Genomic DNA, 15,137 nt, shown 5'->3' with positions numbered 1-15,137 from the left:
CTAGAGACTAGGTAAATAATTGTCTAATATTTTTTTTACCTGACTCAGGTTTCTTTAGAATTGGTTTGATGGTTGCATTTTTGAATTAGTGAGGGAAGGTGCCTTGAGATATGTCATTTACAATCAGGCCGATACAGAAAGAAACGCGGGTGAGCGCACAGGCCACTGTCCTGTGCGCGCGATACAGTAAATAAAAATATGCTAATTAGGGCCCGCGGTAAAAGGAGCGGCGGCTGTCACTCCCAATGTGGGACTTTGCATTGTGTAGCTAAATTATTAAATTTTTTATTTTAATTATTTTTACGACTCTAAAAAAGCTATTGCAGCCTACAAAGAATCATAATACACTTAAAATCATATTACAAGACTGCCAGCAGCTCTGACTAAAATTACTGTAGACAGCAATATGCCTAGCTTCATACTGCAGCCTGATCTGTTTTACAAAGGAATGTCCATTTTCAGAAATTATATCAAAGCAATAAAACCAGATCATTAAATTCAATCAATATATTCTTAGTCTGTACCCAGACAAGAGATGCAAGAAAATGTGCTAAATACATCAACAAGATTGTTCTTTAAATATGGTCATATAAAACATTAAAGGTTTTCATCGTAGTTATTCGTCACCTCCCTTTCTCATTATGTAGATGAAAAAAGCATTCCTTTGAAAAAAAGCGCTCATCTATGGAAAGCTTCTAATTATCTTGGTTCAAAGCGTGTACAAAATGACAGTTTTCTACCTTATTTCAGCATCTTAAGTGTCAGAAAATGCTTAGCAGCCATTTCATAAAGCCCCTTGGTAATTAAACTAGGGTCAGTGCTGAGACTAAATGAGCCTAACCTGTGAAAGAAACTATTTGCTACCATACACCACAAAGTTAATGTGGTAATAGCTTTGTCACTACAGGACATTTATCCAGAACAAGTTAACCTTTATTAATGATGCCACAGTCTTTAAAAATAATTACAAGTAGAATATTCTAAAATTTATTAATATCAGGGCAAAATGAATTCAACTTTCATATCAAACAATATCAGTCAGTACCTGCAAGACAACTAATTAATGTTCACCATTAGTAATGTGTTTTCAAAACAGGGCAATTTCATCCAAGGATTTTTAGCTTACATAGACACAGAAAACAAAATGTTCATTAAAAAAAAAAAAAAAAAATCACCTACAATTTTATGTTCACATTCTCTCCTTGCCTGTAAAGCTGAAAAACTCATTATGCAGCAGCATGAAATAATTATGGCATAGTAGCTATATTTCGACCACAAATCACAGAATGATTGTCGTCTTTTCTGTTGAAGAGTTGTCAGAATGGAATTTCAGTTGCACACTTTATTCTGCTTTATTTCTGTTCACTTTCATTGCTCAAACCCCTAAGTCAATCCTGAACAAAGATAATCTTAAAGGATATATTTCTCTTTTTTTTTTCTCTTTTGAAATCGTTTATTTGGTAGGCCTTGAAAGCATTATTCCAAACAAATCACTGTACCACCAAAATGCATCAAAGCACTGAACAGTACTTTGTAATGTGTCAAGATAAAGTAAAGGGTACTTTGACAACTTATTTTGTCAACCTCATTTTTCATCACAGCAAATTCACATTGAACATTTTAGTCTTGCAATAAATGTGCCATGGCTGGTATAGCAGTTGGAATAAACAGCTGAGACCTCTGATTTAGATCAGTTGATATTTTTCTCTCCTTTGTTTTTCTGACCCTCCCAAACATGCAACTTCATTTATTGGTAAGAAGTGTGCAATAGTTTTAAACAAACTGGAAAAATGAATAGAAAGGGTCTAATTTGTTTCTTTCTGGGGACCCTGAAACGAATTGCAAGAGTCCCCTGAATTAAATGAATCCTATTCATTTTATTCATTCTGAATTGAATTTCTATAAACCATTATAGTCAAAGAACACATAGAAATCAAGAGGAAAACAACAGATGTACAGTTAGGAATTGATACAAAGTATAGAGCAGGCAGCCAGTAGATACGGGTAGAATGGACATGTTGGCAAGGAGACAACAGGGATGACATATCACAGTAAAGCATTTTTCCAATCCAATCTATTCCTGTGAAGCTGATCTTGAAGTCCGAGCATGTCAGAGATTTGCTGCGCATTTCTTCTGAAGACATTGTGAAGAACAGAGCTATTTGAGCACTCTCGGAGTTCTAGGTTAACATTTCCCAAACAATTTTTTCACTGCTTCCCCTTTTCTGATTGTCACTGTGCCAGTCACACATTGTAGGAAAACAGTGAGACAGCCCACTGCATCAGAAGAGCTGGGTTTTTTTTTTCCTTTTGTGGTGACTGAAAGCAGACTGGAGAGGTGCTTGCAGAGCTGATACTGTTTTTGTCTCTACCTGGGCACAAGATAAGCACCGAGGCAGTGCAAAGACTGAAGCATAGTAGGCTGTATTGTGAAGCCTGTCAATGTCAGCGAACTAGTGCACAGGCACACTCAGTGCAGCAGCATCTCTGTGTTTCCCACAAACACACATTAGTATGGCACTAGCACAGTCAATGGGCATTATGTATCACTACGAAATATTAAATTATTTAATTTTCACATCCCCAGTAACAGAATCAATCGTGTCAAGGATAGGGCAAGACAGAATAGGTAAAATGAAGGATGTCCAAAATTGGCCGGGTTGGCAATGTCAGCAAGAACCGAAAGGTACTCCTGCACCTAACTTGAAGCAGAATTTCTTCAGGACTAATAAAGCAGCAGAAGCTAGCTCTGTCCAAAAGAAATTGACATATGGAGATGAGCATGTGTCATTTCAGAGTGCAGATGACACTGGGCATATTTCATTCCATTCTGTTTTTGAAAAGAGGGAAAAGGTGGCAGCAGACTTTGCAGGCAGAGAGTAGCAACAAAGGGGAAAGGGGTGGGAGAACAGGAATGCCCAAAAACAGTAGCATGCTCTTCTTTCCTCACTAGAGATGATGCAGTGAGAGTACTATTTTTCTCCACTGATTCTGACAAAGAGTCTTTTCTTGACTTGTCTGAATCAGAAGATTCTGAAGGTACAACTGGAAGAGAAAACTTTGGGAGATGTATACAGAAGGGTCTTACTATCATCTAGTTCATTGATCGAGGAGAAAGAGCAAAATGAGCATAGTGCTGAAAGCAGAGTTGCTTACCTGTAACAGGTGTTCTCCCAGGACAGCAGGATGTAGTCCTCACATGTGGGTGATGTCACTGGACGGAGCCCTATCACGGAAAACTTTTCTGTCAAAGTTTCTAGAACTTTTGACTGGCACACTGAGCATGCCCAGCATGCCATAATCCCTGTAGCCACAGGGGTCTCCCTTCAGTCTCGTTTGTAGCAAAAGGTGCGAGCGAAAAAATAAAATAATAAAACATTTCAGACCCAACTCCATGGGGTGGCGGGTGGGTTTCGTGAGGACTACATCCTGCTGCCCTGGGAGCACACCTGTTACAGGTAAGCAACTCTGCTTTCTCCCAGGACAAGCAGGATGGTATTCCTCACATGTGGGTGATTAGCAAGCTACAGGCATACTCATATTTGTTTGGACCAACAGCGTACAACTTGTGCAACAGGCACAACAACTGGTGTACTGTTGAGAAAAATGAGGTAGCCTGAAAATCTGAGCAGATTGGATGTGGAAGGAGTTGGGATTATACTAGAAATAAATTCTTCAAGATGGATTGACCAAAGGTAGAGTCTTGACGTCATTCTTGTCCAGGCAGTAATGTGCTGCAAATGTGTGAAGAGAGCTCCATGTTGCAGTTTTACAGATCTCGGCAATCGGTACTGAACGATAGTGTGCTACTGAGGTTGCCATGGCTCTCACTGAGTGCGCCTTCACTCGTCCCTGGAGAGGAAGGCCTGCTTTGTCATAGCAGAATTCAATAAGTCTGCTAGCAAATTGGAGAGGGTTTGTTTGCCCACTGCAACTCCCAGTTTTTTTTTATCGAATGAAACAAAAAGTTGGGTGGATTTCCTATGGACTGCGGTGCGGTCTAGGTAAAATGCAAGTGCATGTTTACAGTTCAAGGTGTTTAAAACCCTCTCGCCTTGGCAAAAATGTGGGCAAAACTATAGACTGATTTAAGTGAAAGTCAGTAACCACCTTGGGAAGGAATTTAGGGTGAGTACGGAGGACCACTTGGTCATGTAGGAATCTTGTATAGGGTGAGTATGTGATAAGTGCTTGTAACGCACTAACCCTTCGAGCAGATGTAATGGCTACTAGGAAGAGAACTTTCCATGTAAGAAATTTAACATCGCAGAAGTGCAAAGGCTCAAACGGGCAGCGCATGAGCCTTGTAAGTACTACATTTAGGTCTCATTCAGTGACTGGTGGCCATAGAAGGGGCTTGAATTGTATTAGGCTCCTCATAAACCTACTCACAAGGGGTTGCGCTGTTACCGGGACATCCCCAACTCCTTCGTGGTATGCTGAGATGGCACTCAGGTGTACCCTCACCGAAGAAGTCTGGAGACCAGAGTCTGAAAGGTGTCAGAGATAGTCTAATAAAGATGGAGTGGGGCAGGAAAAAGGGTTGATACCTTTTTGCATGCACCATATAGTAAATCTATTCCACTTAGAACGATAGGATTTTCGTGTGGAAGGCTTTCATGAGGCTACAAGCACTTGAGAGACATCAGTTGAAAGGTTGAGCGGTTGCAGAATCAAGCTTTCAGCATCCAGGCTGTGAGGGATAGGGTCTGAAGGTTCGGATGTCGTAACATGCCTTGGTTCTGAGTTATGAGAGTGGGCGCTGTGCCCAGGCGAATGGGTTCTCTGATTGAGAGGGAGAAGCATGGGAAACCACACTTGTCGACACCAGTATGGGGCTATGAGTATCATTGACCCTTTGTCCTATTGTAGCTTCACGAGAGTTTTAGCTATCAGCGGTATCGGGGGATACCGCGTATAGTAGGCCTGTGTTCTAGGGACGAGTGAAGGCGTCCATGGTTAACTTGTTTTGTTGCCTGTGCAGGGAGCAGAATCTGTCCACTTTGTGATTCAGTTCGGATGCAAAGAGGTCTATTGTTGGTTGACCCCAGTATTGGAAGATTCTGGTCGTTACCACAGGATCCAGAGACCATTCATGGGGATGGAACTGTTGACTGAGGAGATCTGCTACTACGTTCTGTATGCCTGCCAGATAAGTGGCCCGGAGATACATGGAATGTGCCAGGGCCCAGGCCCAGATCTTGGAGCCACTGCAATTTCAAAGTCCATTGAGTTATTCTCATGGCCAGCTGGCTATAGGAGTGACGAGGACCGTGGAAGCCATGTGGTCCAGCAATGTTAGGAATTGATGGGCTGAGGCTGTTTTCTTTGTACGCAGAGATGTAGCTAGCTTGGAGAGTGTCTAGGTGCGGTCGTTGGGTAGGAAGGCCTTTGCGACTGTGGTAACTAGATCTGCTCCGGTGAAAGTAAGGATGGAGTCAGGTGGGATTTTTGGTAGTTTATGAGAAATCCCGAGTGTAGCAGATTGATGGTGAGCTTGAGAGCGTCGAGAGCTCCTTGCTTGGAATGGCTTTTGACTAGCCAGTCGTCCAGGTAAGGAAATTCGTGTATGCAGTTCTTGCGTAGATGGGCCGCAGCCACTGTTAGGCACTATGTAAATACACGGAGTGCCAAGTCAAGTCCGAAAGGCAGAACCCGGTACTGAAAATGTTGTCCGACTATAAAACGCAGGTATTTGCGGTGATGTGGGGATATTGGAATGTGAGCGTAAGTGTCCTGAAGATCTAGAGAACAGAGCCAATCTTCTTTTTGCAGAAGGGGAAGCATGGTGCCCAGCTATTCCCTGAACTTGTTTTCAGAGATTCCTCTGATATTGTGTCATGTAGAGTTGATATGCAGCTATGCGTGACACTAGCATAGACCCCTGAAAGATTTTTCGACCTAAGATGTCCAGGAATTTTTGGTCTTTTCCAGGGAGAGATGAGGAGTGAGGGCGCAGTCTCCTGGCCTTTTTCTGTGCAATTCAACTACCACTGATTGATTGGGGGAGTTGAGGCTTTTGGAATCCTGGAGTATGTTGGGCAAGATAGGTTGCATCTGTCTTCCTATTCACTGGTGAGACAGTGCAGGGATGCTCCCAGAGACTATGTTGGAGGTCCAAGAGTACCCCATGGATAGGAATCACCATAATTTCTTTGGGGGCATCCACAAATTGGAGGACTTCCAGTGTTTTATGTCATGTGTCTTCCTCTGAACAGATCAAAGTGGATTGTCTCTGACATTTCCTTTTATAAAATTTGCAAAGGAGAGGTCTTCTGGAGGAGACAGTCTCCTTTCTTCCGGAGGAGATGGTTCTGATAGTATGTCCTCCGTAGAACTTTTGGTGTCAGCATCCTCCCATGGGTCATACAGGGTCTCTGGCTGAGATTTCGAGGGAGGGAAAAAGGCTGGTAGCATAGGACGTGTTGTCATCTGATCCCTCGATGGTATCGAGGGGAATCGTGGGCGTCTCTGTCCCAAGAGCCCCGACGGACCAGGAATCGGTTCCGGCATCAGTGGACATGGTGCTGGAAGAGGATTGGAGTCTGTGCCTTCGTCTTCCGAGGACCCTGGAATGGGTATCAGGGGTTTCGGAGACTCTATAGGTTGTCGTGGCATCGATGGCCCAGGCTGGGCCAGGAGAGCATTGATGAGTGTGTCGAGGCGGTGGAGCAGTGGTATAAATATTGATGGCTCTGGTATCTGTGCCGGCATGGGGGCCAGCATCAATGGCTGTAGATTCCGGAGGGCATCCAGGACCACCTGTCGGACCAGTATGTCCAACTCCTCCCTGGAGGCTGGTATCTGTAACACAGCTGCAGGGAGGAGGCAGGTTAGGCGTAACTGGCACGTCCACATGTGTCTTTGGGGGCTCAGTACCTGGCACCGATATGGTGGGGATCGCTTCGGTATCTCGGGTGGAGAGGAGGTTAGAGGCTCCTCTACCTGTGTCCTCTTCGCAGTTGGCGCGATAGCCATAGAGGCTGATGCGGTATCTATACCAGCACCGGGAGTGGGATCGTGCCGGTGACAGTTTCCCTCGGTGCTCAGGCTGGTCTTTCTCCGGCACCGAGGAAGATGATGCCAATGCCTTAGATGGTGTCTGTGACGGATGGTCACCGATGCCCTGATGCTCCTGGCGAGGTTTGTTGATAGGTTTCTTCGATGTTCCTGCCGGTGATGACTGAGTGGATGTCGATGGAGTTATCCTGATTTTAAAAAGGGACTCCATCTTGTCCAGGCGGGCCCGCCTGCCCTTCAGGGTCATTTGGGCACAACTTGGGCAGCGACTAACGTCGTGTGATGAGCCGAGGCAAAGCACACAGACATGATGTGGGTCGGTTATCGACATGGTACAGGGACACTCCGGACATTTTCGAAACCCCTTTTTTTCTCCATCATGGAGAAAAAAAGGGGCTGCAAAAACGGTCTATGGCCTGCGAACACAGATAGCAAGGGGAGCAAGAACCGACCGTAGACGGTGGATTTTTACTCACCAAGTGATGAAAAACAATATCGCGATGGGAGATCCCAATGAGGGAACTTTTTAATGAAGTGATCTTCAAGTTTTTCCGTGAGGAAATATTGTGAGAGAATCTCACAGAGCTCCTAACTGCAAGGCAAACTGCCGCGCGGAAAAAGAGACTGAAGGGAGACCCCTGTGACTAGAGGGATTATGGCATGCTGGGCATACTCAGTGTGCCAGTCAAAAGTTCTAGAAACTGTGTGTCTTCACAAAATGCTTAGCCGTGGTGGTGTACCTGCGCAAGCTAGGGGTGCATGTGCTTTCTTATCTGAAGGATTGGCAGATCAAGAGCATGTCTCAGGCAGGAGCCAAGGAGTCGAAGCGCATGACCATTTGGGTGTTGGGGTAGTTGATAACAAACCTTTGTTACTCCAAAGTCTTATCTCAGCTGTTCAACTTAATTGGAGTTTATTGAAGCTTTGTTAGACACAACTCAGGCCAAGGCTGTCCTCGCATAGCAATGGGCTGTCACTCTGATAGCCATTGCGGCAGAGATGTAAGAAAGTCAGCAGACATCACCTTGGCAAAGGTTGAGGCTGTTGAGCCACATTGCTGCAACTGTTCGTTACCCTCATGGCATGCCTTTTTATGCATTGTGCCCAATGGACATTTACGATCTCAATGGTGGCAAGCTACTTAGGATCTTTGGGATTACAAACAAGTCACTCCACTGCTCCAGGACACTCTGGCCTAGTGGTAGGACCGTTCCAATTTGGTGCGGGGGTTGGGGGGCGGGCGGCTTCATGTCCATATTCCACCAGTGCAAATTGTCCTAACGATGGATGTATCCAGCCTGGGTTGGGGAGCTCCTGTAGATGGGCTGTGCACACAGGACTCCTGGTCTGCCCTGGAACATTAGTATCAAACTTTCTGGAGCTCTAGGCAATTCAGTATGCACTAAGATTTTTCAGAGATTGACTAGCCAACAAAATCATACTGATTCACATGGACATCCAAATGGTGATGTATTACATCAACAATCAGGTAGGTACATGATCTTACCTCCTGTGTCATGAAGCATTTGAACGGGGGCCGGGCCCTATCTTGGGATGGTACTCAGGGCCACCTACATGACCATTCTGGAGAATGGGATGGCAGACAGACTGAGTTGGTCCTTCAGACCCCATGCATGGTCTCTGTACCAGGAAGCAGCAAATCAGATTTCCCTCCTGTGGGGTACCCCAGAGATGGACCTATTTGCAGCTCCCTGGAACAGGAAGGTCCCCTCTGTTTTGTTCTATTTATAGGGTGCATGGCAAGCTAGTCTTGGATGCTTTCACTCTCCACTGGGGCCAGGGACTTCTGTATGCCTATCTAGATGATTTCCCTGGGCACCTTAAACCCCTTTCTGCAGAAGGGGGATTGGTGTTGCTTTCTCGATCTAAGGGACACATACACTCACATCGTGATCTTCCCCAGTCACAGAAAGTATCTCAGATTCGTGCATATCTTCCAGTCCACTGGTCCCGAAGACTTTGTTTAATGCTTAGGGAAGACAAGGGGACTATTATTCTCATAGCCTCTCATTGGCTGAGATAGATTTGGTTCCTGCTCCTTCAGATGTTTTCCATCTGGAATCCAATCAGACTAGGGACTTCCTCCAGATCTTATCATTCAGGATCAAGGCAGGTTGCTTCATTCCAGTCTCCAGGACCACTCGATCACTGCTTGGATATGGAGAAGTTAATTCTCCAACTAGTTGATTTTCTGAAGGTGTCTCGTGTTCTCTTAGCTTCTAGAAAGTCCTATGGACTGAAATGGAAGAGGCTTATCATATGGTGTGAGCAAACGGCCTAAGACCCCTTCTGTCCAACACAAAAACTACCTGAGTTCCTTCTACATCTTCTGACGCTGGCCTTAAGATTAAGCTGGTCAGGGTACATCTTAGTGCAGTTGACACACATCATCATCATCATCATGTAGAAGGTAAGCCCATCTCTGTACAGCCCTTAGTTGTATGCTTTTTTGCGAGATCGTCTTCCATTTGAAACCTCCCATTGGGCCTCCTATTACGTCGTGGAACTTCAACGTGGTTTTGTTCTAGCTGATGAAAGCTTCCAATGAGCCACTGTACTCCCGTGACCCGAAATATTTTACCTGAAAGGTTGTATTTTTGGTGGTGGTTACTTCAGTGTGCAGGGTCAGTGAGCTTCAGGCCTTAGTAACTTATCACATTACATTAAGTTTTTTTCATGATAGAATGGTCTTACATATGCACCCTGAGGTGGTGAAATTCCATCTTAACCATTCAATTGTTCCTGCAACATTTTTCTCTAGATCTCATTCTTACCAAGGTGAACAAGCCCTGCATAGTTTGGACTGCAAAAGAGCCTTGGCCTTCTATCTGGAGCGGACAGAAGCCCATAGAAAGTCCACCCAGCTTTTTGTTTCATTTGATCTGGGTAAACTGGGGATCATTATTGCCAGCAGAAGCTCTCCAATTGGCTAACAGATTGAATCTCTTTCTGTTATACCTAGGTGGGCTTGACTCTTGTGGTCCATGTCAAGACTCACACTGTTTCAGCCATGGCAGCGTGTATGGCTCACTTGCGATCAGTCCCCATGGAGGAGATCTGCAAGGTTGTGACGTGGAATTCTATCCACTCATTCACATCACACTTATTACTTGGATAGGGATGCTGATGTGACAGCAGGTTTGGCCAGAACTTGTTTGAGGTGTAGAAATCCAACTCTGTTCCTGCCTAGGGCCTGTTGTTTTTGTTCAGGTTCCTCCTTCCCTATCCAGGTTGTGTACAATATAAAAAAGGCCTGTTGCCAACCAAAATGTTGTGCCCATTGGTACTGGTTTTGTTGGGGGGAGGGACTACATATAGCTAGAGATTCACCCATTTGTGAGGATTGCCATCCTGCTTGTCCTTGGAGAAAGCAGAATTGTTACCTGTAACAGGTGTTCTCTAAGGCAGTGGTTCTCAACCTTTTTTTGTCCGGGACACACCTGACAGATGGTTCTCACATGCGGACACACTGAACCATGTGACCATCATGGGGCTAAATGTAAACATGCACTCTGCATCCACAGGAATCCCTTCAACTCCTAGCAATGAGTGCAGAGCAGATCTAGGGCATTACCCTGAACAACTCGCCATACATAAAAAGATACTCTGGTTCTGATGACATCTCAGTAAAAGCAAAACAAACTCCCTTTACTACCAGGCACAATAGCCTTCCTTATGAAAAGACAGTAATTTACCAGTAATGCATGTCCTATTGAGAAAACTCAACAAACAAGATTGATACAAATGCCTACATGCTAGTAAAATACCTCACCTCGGTCACACATCCAGAACTGACCTTCACCAAGTACAGAAAAAACACAAATTATAAATATGGAGACAGAAACTGGAATGGAAAACCAAAAAAGCCACTCTGCATGCAGTGTGAACCTGGAGAAATGGAAAGAGAAATATAGCACTTAACAGACTCTCAGGATTTGCAATAATGCACACAAACTAACCCGCACAAAGTTACACCTGTATTATGGAACACACTCAAACAGTAACAACCCTATCTAAGAAATACAACTATTAAACCAGGCCCTAAACACTAATACATTTCCTATTGGGAAAACAGAATAAGCCAAGCTGCTATAGAGCCCCACACAGAAATAATTGTAAAGCTATACTAAAATGTTACAAAACAGCTGCTGAACAGAATAATATCCAACAATTAAAAACTCATAAAAATTATTACATAAGAACATAAGAAATTGCCAAGCCCAGCATCCTGTGTCCAAATATCAAAATATTTCAAAACAGCAGACATTGCATAATACCCAATAATTAAAATGGCAATCAAGAAAAATAAATTTAAAAATCCACCTTTACTTACCCTCTCCAGGAAATCTCCTACTCCTTTCCCTTCCATGCCAATAGCACTCACCAGAAGCAGCAAGGGCTGCTGAAGCTCTGTCCTCACAGTCCTCTTCCTTAGTGCCCACAATCAGACACACACCACAATCTAGGTCTCACACCAGTCATCTTCCTAAGCAGTCTCTCTCTCTCTCTCTCTCTCTCTCTCTCTCTCTCTCTCTCACACAGAAACAAATCACCTCCCTGACCAGTCTCTATCTCAATCACACTCATGCTCTCTTATATATAAGCTCTCAATCACACACACATGCTCTTGCACCCATTCACACCAGCTCTCACCCAGGCTTCCATTCACACCCACACACACAAGCTCTTACCCAAGCACCCATGCACACACAGACACACAAGCTCTCACCAAAAACTTCTTCTTTCACTGCAGGAATGGGCTCCAGTTCCGCCGTGGCTTTACTCCGGCAGGCCTTCTTTTTTCGCCGCCATGGGGATGGGCTCCCGTGGCGGCCTTGCTTCTTCGGAGTCGGGTTTTCCTCTTCACCGCCACGGGGATGGGCTCCTGTGTGGTGGCCTTGCTTCGTCTGGGTTCGACACTGCCATTCCTCCCACCCCACCCCCGGGCTAAGCGATGCCTGCCTCACCGGCCAATCAAAGGCTTCCTCCCTTCTTCCTACTCCCCCTGGCAGGCAGAATGAAGGAGGCTTCCCATTGGGTAGTGGGGGTAGGAAGAAAGGAGGCTTCCAATTGGCCCGCAGGGGCTGGAAAAAGGGAGAAGGAAAGTACAGCGGGGCAGTGGGACACGGGAGATGCGACACAACTGCCGGTGTTTGGCGACACTCTGGTGTGTCACGACACATCGGTTGAGAAGCGCTGCTCTAAGGACAGCAGGATGTCAGTCCTCATGAGACCCACTCACCTCCTTCTGAAATTGGGTTTCCATTATATGGTTTGTTTAGTCTTGCTGTTGTATTAGATTGAAGGGATCCCTCGTGGCCGTGTGGTAAAATGCATGCATGGACAAGTTCATTGAAGCTTAGTCAAATTTCTAGAAACTTTGATGTAAGTTTTCTGTGCTGGGCTCCATCGGATGATGTCGCCCACATGTGAGGACTGACATCCTGCTGTCCTTGGAGAACACCTGTTGCAGGTAAGAATCTGCTTTCTCCCCTTCTTTTTTTCATTAATTATAAAACTGCTAGCTAATATGATAAGGACAAACAAAAACATCTCTGGTTTTGAACTGCATAATCTTTATATGCAGGTGATATTTTGGTTTATGTTTATAGAGGAGCACGATTCCTTGTAGAAATAAAATTAAAGCTGAGATAGTTAAGATGAAAATCATCTCGGACTTTACTGTATAGAAGAATATTTATGAATTTCTGTGTGTTTTATCTCTGTGATAATTAAGGAGAAGACTGGTTAGATAAGTTTCTGCATATTTTACTGAACATACAATTTCTACAATCATTTTGCAGAAAAAAGTGTTCATAAATATGAATGCTGTTTTTATCTTATTTCTGTGAAGCATATCAATTTGGGTTACTCTCTCTAGGCTAACCTTGAACAGGTCAGGTTGGATGATGAGCATGATAGTGTCATGTTATTGATTGATTTTAAAATTTCTTATATACTGCCCATACTCGGCCCTACGCGAGTTACAGAATAAAAACATTCATAGTCAATAGGATAACAGCAGGCAACAAAACAGACAAAATACTATGGCTAACCAGCCAATCCAGACTTAATATTAGGTCCTGTCAGTACACTGTTAAGTCCTACAAGGTGACTTGAAGAGATGTCTTCAGTAACTTTTTTTTTTTTTGAAGACTTTGGGCCTCATTTTCCAAGCACTTTACCGCGTGCGATAAATTCGCAAATCGCGTTAACAGCTGTTAACACGATTTGCGAATGCAAATTAGTCATTTGGTATTCAGGGGGCGGAGTTGGGGCGGAGCATATGTAAAGCGGGAACCTGTGTATCGTGTGCGGCGAAACAGGCGCAGTGTTAGCGCGGCTGCTATCGCGGCTAATAACTAGAGAGAGAGAGAGAGAGAGAGAGAGAGAGAGAGAGAGACTGACTTACTATAGTGCCTATGCCCTACATAGGTATTTTAACCCCTATGGGAGGGCCACCTACTAACTCGGGGTGGGGATTAGGTATGAGCGTCGGGGGTTGGGGGCCACTGTCGCATTCCACATGAGACCTACGGACTGAACAGTGGTCTCTAGTGCAGATTTGCTGGCCGTCGGAGTGAGGACGCTCACTCCAAGCGGAGATTTGGCCAACATTCTCTCCACCTAGCATGTTGTTGCCCAGGTAGAGTGTCCATCAAGCTAGGTAGAGAGAACGTTGCCCAAACCACTTCTTGGAGTGAGCATCCTCACTCCAACAGCCAGCAAATCTGCACTAGAGACCACTGTTCTGTCCGTAGGTCTCATGTGGAATGCGAAAGTGGCCCCCAACCCCCGACGCTCATACCTAATCCCCACCCCGAGTTAGTAGGTGGCCCTCCCATAGGGGTTAAAATACCTATGTAGGGCATAGGCACTATAGTAAGTCTCCCTCTCCCTCTCCCTCTCCCTCTCCCTCTCCCTCTCCCTCTCCCTCTCCCTCTCCCTCTCCCTCCCTCTCTCTCTCTCTCTCTCCCTCTCTCCCTCTCTCCCTCCCTGAAACAGGCTGTCTGGGACTATCGAAATATCGTGCACCGCGATCAAAGACTGAAAGAATCATCGTGCAGTGGGAAAACATCGTGTGCGGCGCTAATGTTTTCGCGAATGGCGAAAACATCGCCGCACACGATGTTTCCCCATTGCACGAAAGAAGCCTCATTTGCATTGGTAACGCCCCCTAATGCGTTACCAATGCGATATTGGAAAATAAGGCCCTTTGTGCAAGAAGACAGCTGTAGCGCTAAGGGCAAAGAGTTCTATGATGTTGAGCCTACAATAGAAAAACTCCTCTCCTGAACCTTGATGTCATATTGTGCAACATTGACCACATGACACTGAGTGATACACTGATGCTATGTTATATTTAGGGACCTTCATTTTCATTTTGTTTTTCCCTCGAAATTTATCAGGGTTTATAATAAGAACAAAAACAGCAGAAAATCAGTTGAAAAAATGAGGTAAATAGGAGTGGGTGGACAGAAGCCAGGATACTAAAACTTTGACATTCTCCCAGCCTAGCTCTCTCTCTCTTGCCACCCCACCGAGAATCTTCCTCCACCCATTCATCCTTGCCGGTGGTGGTGCCAGGTTTCTTCTCTCTCCTTTGACAGCATGCTTACTGAGGCTTCTCCTCTCTGCAACACTGCACTTCTGCTTTTGTGTAGGGCCAGGTAGCCTGCCGAAAAGTGCTTCTGGTGAATAGGAGTTGCTTGAAATGCATTCACAGCACCAGACTGTAGGCAATTTGGCTGCTTGGGGAGTGAGGAGGTAGAACTCAAAATATGGTATGGGGGGTGAGCACTTTCACCTTTGGGGGCTGGGACTTGAAACACAGCATGTGCTTTGGCTTCCAACAGTGGCTGGAGGCCTTGAAATGCTGCATCTGCAGCTCTGGAGCAGCTTTTTAATCAGCCTATAATTGGGGTGAATGTCGGTTTAAACTGATTGTCACCTTTGGAAAAAGCTGGGAATTAATGGGTGGATATTGGTTTAAACTGAAAATGAAGAACCCTAATTATATTGGACTCTCAAGATAATGAAGAAGCTGCATTGTCTCCAGAAATTGGTTCAGGAACTAGAAGAGCTAGTTCTGTCTT

The 15,137-nt window shown here is 44.9% G+C and overlaps 1 protein-coding gene across 7 annotated transcripts in view; it reads left to right on the top strand.

Moving 5' to 3' along the window:
• The window catches only part of SLC39A10 (solute carrier family 39 member 10), a 314,976-nt gene that overhangs the window by 55,708 nt on the left and 244,131 nt on the right, over window positions 1–15,137 (top strand). The gene's annotated exons all lie outside the window — the stretch shown is intronic.

The sequence above is a fragment of the Rhinatrema bivittatum genome, chromosome 6 (genome assembly GCF_901001135.1).
Source record: "Rhinatrema bivittatum chromosome 6, aRhiBiv1.1, whole genome shotgun sequence".
NCBI lineage: Eukaryota > Metazoa > Chordata > Amphibia > Gymnophiona > Rhinatrematidae > Rhinatrema > Rhinatrema bivittatum.
The sequence above is the reverse complement of the archived record's forward strand: the minus strand, read 5'-3'. Positions and strand labels throughout refer to the sequence as shown.